The sequence below is a fragment of the Vicugna pacos genome, chromosome 20 (genome assembly GCF_048564905.1).
Source record: "Vicugna pacos chromosome 20, VicPac4, whole genome shotgun sequence".
Taxonomy (NCBI): Eukaryota; Metazoa; Chordata; class Mammalia; order Artiodactyla; family Camelidae; genus Vicugna; species Vicugna pacos.
In genome coordinates, this window is record NC_133006.1 from 13,913,685 (window position 1) to 13,921,215 (window position 7,531).

The following is a 7,531-nucleotide window of genomic DNA, read 5'->3' on the forward strand; positions in this document are numbered from 1 at the left end:
TCTTCACCCAGTTTCTTCCTCTCCTGTCCCTCCAGGAAATCTGATTAAAGGCCGAGGTCATGGTCCAGTTCCCATCCCTTCGGTACCATCCCATGTGCTCTCCCTTTGACCTTAACCCTGAATCCCTGTGTACCATATTCTCCACATTTTTTTCTGGGGCATGTTCATCGCAAAAAAAAGAAAAGAAAAGAAAGAAATGCTCGGGGCGCCCCTGAGAAATGGAAAACATAAGCTTTCTACTCATGGCCCACAGAGAAGCTGGACTGACTTGGACTGACAAGAACAGGCATTTGAACTAAATATACATTTAAATTCTAGGCTATCCGTAGGAGGCGGGAAATCTTTTTATTTTAAAGCTAACATAATCGTTTCAACTAGGCTTCCCAAAGTTGAGGTGGTATCAGCCCTTTGATATCCTGCTTTGATATCCAACTTGATAGGAATAATTCGAATCATTAAGTTCATGTTTCAAATTAAAGGTACTTCTGAAGGGAACGTGTTTCTAAAATAGTTGATTGAGGCTTTGGCTTTTCGAACCTTACCAAACCTAATTCATCCCTCTCATCACTGTGCTCATGTAAAACTTGATTTTTTACATTAAAAAGTTTAAAATGTAGGGGGAGGGTATAGCTCAGTGACAGAGCACATGCTTAGCATGCATGGTCGTGGGTTCAATCTACAGTACCTCCATTAGAAATAAATAAATACCTAATTACCTCCCCAAAACAAACCAAAAAAATCCCAAAATTTTAAAAAATATTTTAAGTGTATCGTGTGTGTGTGTGTGTGAATACTAAGATGCTTGCTTCTGGGCTGGCCTGTGAACTCCCACTGAAAGGGAAAGATTTGTTCAGTTCTGTTATCACCAATGCACTTATGAAATGTTTATTGAATTGGAAAGGATAACATGGATTAAAGATTCTTCTGGGAAATCCTGTTTATGTTATTAATTTGCTTGGCAAGTTCTTTCTTTCTTGAGAGCTTGTTTGAAGGTTCTAGCAGGGGAGCGCAGCTGCTCGTATACCCTTGACCCAGAAGAATGGTCCTCCTCTATTGGGGATGGTCATCCTCTTCAACCAAGTGCGCAGCTTCAGGTGGGATGCACACGGAGCGGTGAAGGAGGAAGGGGACACCTGCCTAGCCAGCCAGATCAGCTGAATCAACCCTGGTGATCAGTGGGGTGACAGATGTTGCAGCCAGATCGCCCTCACATCCAGTTCTTTCTTGATAGCAATAAGACACAATTCATTGCCAGCCTCTATCCAGATTTAAAATTCCATTTTAGTGAAGCTCCCCATCGTTCTGTGGGTCTGTTGCTGGATGTCTCCAATCAGGTCTTGATTTCTTCTCCCAGTCTTCCTGGGAGGACTCTGGCCTGCAGGCTGGTTCCATTGCCCAGAGGAACGTGAAGCCCATGTTCCAGACTCGGGCATTTGGCCTGCTGTGTCCCCCAGATCCATAGGCCCCATCCTGTGCACTTGGCCCAAGTCAGCCACTGTACACTTGGTCTCAGAGGGCAAGGTGAAGTTGGAAGGGCCCATCTGGTACCCAGTGATGTTCTGTGGGCCTTGGCACCAGACCCAACTGGTACAAATTCTGACTCCAGCACTGTAAGTGTGTGGCCTTGGTCAATTCAGTGAGTCTCACTGAAACCCAGTTTTCTTTTCTATAAGATAAAGGGGGAAAAAAATCATGCCTGACCTGTAAGCATGCTGAAAGAATTGGAAATAAGGATGCAAAGTGGCAACTGTAGTGCTTGGTAGCTCTTGACGGGAGGTAAATCTTTTTAAAAGGTGCCTTTCTCACCATGGGTGAGCCACACCATCTTTACCAAGGTCAGCTTGAGCTTCAGAGTCAGAGGGTTGAGGGGAGGCTGAAGAATCCAAAGGCCAGGTCTGGTTTGCAGGAGGGAGTCTTGGCCTAAGAAGAAGTCAGAAAAAAAAGCAGTGGTCCTGAGTATGAACTGAGCACTCACTCCAAACCAAGTACTGTGCTACACATTTCATGTAGGACATTTTATTTCATTCTCACAACTCCCATTTTTTCAGCTTTATTGAGGTATAACTGGCAAGTAAAATTGTAAGATATTTTAATCACAATAATTTGATATATAAATATAAATTTAAATTTAGGGGGGTGAGAACATTTAAGTTCTACTCTCTTAGCAAATTTCAATTATGTAATCTGTGTTCTCAACTATAGCCACCATGCTGTACATTAGATCCTCAGGCCTTACTCATCATTTAGCTGCAAGTTTGTACCCTTTTACCAGCCTCCCCCTAATTCCCTCACCCTCCAGCCCCTGGCAACCATTTTTCTACTCTCTGTTTCTATGAGTTTGGCTTTTTTTTTTTTTTTCAATTCCACATGTAAGTGACACCTTACAATATCTGTCTTTCTCTACCTGACTTGTTTCACTTAGCATGATGCCCTCAAGGTCCATCCTTGTTGTCCCAAATGGCAATACTCACAACTTGCATTTTATAGATTTAAACAAACTGAAGCTGGGAGAAGCTAAGTAGCACATCCAAGCACACCCAGCCAGGGAGATCAGGCCGGCTCCAGGCAAGAGCCGGGCGTTGCTCTGAGTATGGGTTCCTGCAACTTTCAGCCTCGCAGCCTCAGCAGGACCCCTGGCCTCCTGAGGTCACCCCTTTCTTGGGCCCCTTAGCTGGGTTCTAGCACGGGGCAGGCACACAGGTAAAAGGGAAAACAAGCCAACAGAGATCATGGGAGGTGAATGGAACCACCCTTCTGGGACAGAGACAGAGGGTGAAAGGAAAGCTTTGTCCCTTCCTGTGACTGGTTAGGGCAGAGTAGGGACCCACGCAGCCCATCCACGTGGAGATGCAGGAGGGGCCCAGCCCACTTCCCTAGACCTTCAGCCTCCTCTTCCTGACTCATGCCTAACAAGCCTGCAGAGCGGGGGCGGGAGGAAGAAAACTGACAAAACCAGTGATAGAAGGAAAAAAAAAAAAAAACCCGGATTGGAACATTTAGCTTCGTTCAGGACCAACTCTAAACCGCACCTCTGCCTGCCAAGCCCTAATCGTCATCCTATGGCAGAGTCCCTTCTTAGTCACTGTCTGCCCCTCCAGAGGGACTTGTAAGACAATTACAAGAATTCAGCGATAATCTCTCCCGATTTACATCTTTCAGTTTTTATTTCCCGGGTTTTCCAGAATTTGCTCTCATTAAACATCCAAAGCCAAAGCCAGCCGAAAAGGCTTTTCAACATATGTCCCTGTCTCCCTCTGCCTGATTCCATTATTCGGATCAAAGTCCCATTGCAGTCCTGGGGTTTTTGTCAGCTTCAGAAAGAGGAAAAGGGAGGAAGACGAGGCCTTTGGAATGGAACAGCCATGAGACCTGCGAGCTAGCCAGGCTGCCAGCTCCATGGCCTTGTATGTTGGCATTGGAGATGGAAGGTCTAGGCCAAGAAAGGGCTGCCCGCTGGGCAGAGGGGACCTGCATCCCAGGGAGGCTTAATCCAGTGAAGCTGTCCCCTGAGGTCTGGGGAAAAAGCCAATTCTGGTGTGAAAGTCACAATCCATCACAGCTGGGTTATTGGCACATTTAGAGAATGGAAGTTACAGTACGCTTTCCATGGGGGCCTGTTTAAATCCTCAACCCTCTCTTTCTAGCCCTCATAGCACACACGTGCACACACACATGCACACACACACTCTGCATAAAGAAGAAAGACTCGGAAATTCTTAGTCAGAAGGGAGTCGTGGGATGACGAGGACTTACAGACACTACTTCTTTGAAAGGCTGCCCCGACCCTTCTGAGGTTAGAACTTGGCTGGGACCGAGGGGAGTGATCAGAGCTGTGGGTTACGGAAGCCCCATGAGACACCCCTCAGTGTCTTTCCTCCACATCCCAGAGAACCGCCCCCTCATCTGCTAGTGTCCCAACACCTTGGTTCTTTCCACACATCCCTGAGAGGTTGGATCCCGGGGGAGAGGGATCTAATTTTCCCTCCTGGGTTCCCCATACCACACCCTGACCCTGACCTTTTATAATTTTAGCAAAATGCATCCTCTGCAAAAAGTAATTGTAGTTGAGGATTACATCCCAGATGGGCGTCGGCTGTACAAGCGGCCGGAACCGAGAGCCCAACCAGGCTGAAGGCTATTTCTCTGTCTCATCACAGTCTGGAGGTGAGGGGCCCAGGCCGGCTGGGAAGCTCCGCTCCGCACCGTCACTCTTACCCCAGGCTCCTTCTCTTTGTTGCTCTGCATCCTTTGGAGATGCTCAGAGCTCCTGCTCCCAGGAGCAAAGGACAGCAGAAGTGGAAGGCAATTAATTTCCATGTAAGCAAGTGATGCCGAAGTTATACACCTTGGTTCTGCTCGGATTCCACCAGAGAACTTAGTTATGTGGACACATTCTGCTGCAAGGGAGGCTGAACAGCATGGATTCTAGCAAAGAGGAGTTAAGGAGTTAAGGTTTTGTATGAAACTGTGAATGTGGGCTGTTCAGTGTCACCAGATAGTGAGAGCTCATTCTTCTAAGGGTGCCTCTGAGACACTCCTCGAACCTTCTTTATCTACCATCAATCATCTATTTATCCATCTACCACCTACCTGTATCATCATCTTCACTGAAAATGTGATGGAAAAATTGACAAGAAGACAGGCTCAAGATGGAAACATCAAGTAAACTGATCATTCATTTGTTCAGTCATTCAACAAACACTTACCAAGTTCCTATGATGAGTCAGGTGCTGTGCTGGGCACTGAGATCCAGACGTGGAAGGCATGTTTGTCACCCTGAGTAAACTTGTCTGTGGTTTTTGAACTTGCCGATCCACGCTAATGCCCAGAAAGACAGGTGAACTTGTTTTGAGCAGACCTCAAATGATGTTTCTTGGCCATCTCCATTTAATTGAAGGGTATCCTAAGATGGCAAGCTAATTAAAACAATTACTTACCATTTGCAGCCACTTATCTTCTTAATGACCTGCAGCAACAACAGCTGCAGAATTAAACTGAATGCTGATGTCAATGTGATTATAACCATCAGCCTAACGTCAAATTTTCAATTTTGAGGTCCATCAAAACGGCAGCAATGTGCTCACTTATTGGCTCTATAATACACCAGTGTTATAAAGTCAAACTTAAAGAAGTATCACTTTCAGTGATTTCCTTGTCTTTTGACAAAACTACTGAAAAGAGCTAAAGACCAGTGCAATCAAGTCTCTAGATTCTTCCAATGCAGAGGTCCTGTGGCCCCTGATTCTCTGTGACGCCTTGTGGGCTCAGGATACAACCTGGGACCACTGAGAGGCAGAGCAGGGTAACTTGGCGGCGTGTCGAGAGTCCCATTCCAGAACCGGGAGTAGGGGAATCAGAAGGTTCCCCTCGCTGCGTCTCCGTGTAGAAACACCCTGTAGGAGTCAGACGTCTGACCGGGTTTAGAAAACCCCAGGGCCAGGGATCTACATCCTCTGCAGCTGCCAGATTTTGTGCTGAAGGAAAATGATTTTCCTCTCAAATATGTCCTTGCAACCTCCCAGATGCCTTGCATGTGGGCTGCAGCGAGGGCCTGGGCAGCTCTCCACCCCCCCACCAAGCACCCCCAGGGTAACCGCCAAGAGAGTCTGGCCCAAAGCAGCTACCAGATCGTCACTCTTCAAAGCGTCTAGAGCCAGAGTGCGTTTGCTGCGTTTCAACGTCACCAACCTTCCAATCCCAGAGGGACGTGATGATTACCGGGCACAGCCGCTGGGTTTGCAGAGAGGGCAGGGAGATGCTCAAGGCCACACTGCAACTTAGTAGCTGTGTCAGCATCCGTGGCCCGTTCACTCCAACATGACAGCCATCTCAGTCTGCGCAAACGTGCACTGGTTTAATACGGAGCGATAACAATCACAGTGACAGCCCCCACTGCCAAAGCTCTGCTACCCCTCCGTGTCATTTTAATCGTACTTGTACCATCCTCTGTTCTCTGCCGACAACTGTACAGAGTAGACGGGGCAGGGGTGAGCGCACGGCTTCGGAGGGGGCGGGTGTGGACGTGGAGAGCACAGAAGGCACCAGCACACACGTGGTCCATGTGGTGTCCATGATTGGAACCAGATCTCCTGGCCCCGGCCAGCATGCTCCCTACTCCACTGCTTGGCAAGTCGCCACCTCCTCCGGTCCTGGTTGGCTCGTTCACTAACAAAAAAGAGAATAAAACAGAACCACATGAAACAGTGGCTCTATCTAAAGACATCTACCGCTCTAAGGCTCATAACCAGGGCTGGACAGCCCAGCGAGACCCCTTCAGCACAAGGCACATTCTTTTGTCTTAATTCGTCACCAGGCAATGTCTGGAGTCCTCCTGATCTCTGTGATTGCTCCCCATGGGCTAGGTGCTGCTGGCACTCAGGGATGCACAAGTTTGAGGAAGGGAAAGAGAGCTGAGGAACAAGAGTTCTGATAGTTGCCTCCTGTGCTCAGCACCTCACAAGTATCATCTCACTCCATTCTCCCAACTGCATCCTAAGGCATGTGTGATTGTCCCCCTTCTGTGCAATCTGAGGCTCGGAAATTTAAGCAACGCCTGAGGTCATACAGCTAAATGGCCAAACTGGAATCTGGACCGAGGTCTGTCTGAGTTCATGAGCTTTCAGGCTTAGCACTGGGTCTAGGCTGCAGTAGGTGCTCAATACGTGTGTTGAGTAAATGCGTGTATGGAGTGAAAGTTGACTAGGCAGAGGAGAGAGACATGAATTGGTGGTTCCCAGAGCAACGGGTGGAAGCTGTGGTCCTCACTAAGAGGAGAGGGACACTGTGGACCCAGGGAAGAGCATGGGGTGACATCACAGCCACCATGAGGGGTCCAGCCTTCCCGAACAGAGGGCACAGTTGGTGAAGGCAGCTGTTTTTCTCTTCTCCCACCTTCCACACCCTCCGGGCAAAGCAGCCTGGTTCACATGGCTGTCCGCCAGAAGTGGAGGTGGTGTTCGCCTTGTCCCCCCACCCTCCCCTCACCTGAGATCTCAAGAGGAGTCAGGCATGCCCAGTAGAGTCATGCCCGGGAACTCACCACCCCGCTGCCCACGCCTGTCCTTTCCAGAGGTAATATAAGAAGTAGCAACCTGGGAAGAGCAGCGCGAGGGCCCCTGGCCCACCTCCGACGCATTTGACGCTCGGGTCTGGATGCCGACAGCTGGCTGGGCTGAGACACATCTCCAAACCGCGGGCCTCGGCCGCCCTGTGTGAACTGTCTCTGAGCCTCCTCGTGGGGCAGCCGCAGCCTGACACTGTGGTTCCTGAATGGCTGACAGATTCTTCTGTGTGCTCCGAGAGTCACAGGAGGACTTTAACTGTCTGCCCCATCCTGTGACCCCCCTCCAGCTGCCTCGGTCCCTGGAGAATCCCTTTCTAGCGTGTAAGGATGTCATCATCACAGCCACATTAAAACAATTTGTAAGTGACATTCTCAAAACCCGAGTGTGACTGATGTGTGTGTGTGATTTTAAGCCACGAATATATCAAATTTATTTCTCCTGCCTCCTGGGGTGGGAGAAAGGGTTGA

The 7,531-nt window shown here is 48.8% G+C and overlaps 1 long non-coding RNA gene across 1 annotated transcript; it reads right to left on the minus strand.

The window, feature by feature from the left end:
• Positions 1 to 869: 869 nt before the first annotated feature.
• Positions 870 to 4,878, minus strand: LOC116284702 (uncharacterized). The gene is made up of 2 exons (XR_004194321.2): positions 4,707 to 4,878; positions 870 to 1,920 (listed from the first exon to the last, which is right to left on the minus strand). It is a non-coding gene; the product is annotated as an uncharacterized lncRNA (long non-coding RNA).
• Between the last annotated feature and the right edge of the window lie 2,653 nt (positions 4,879 to 7,531).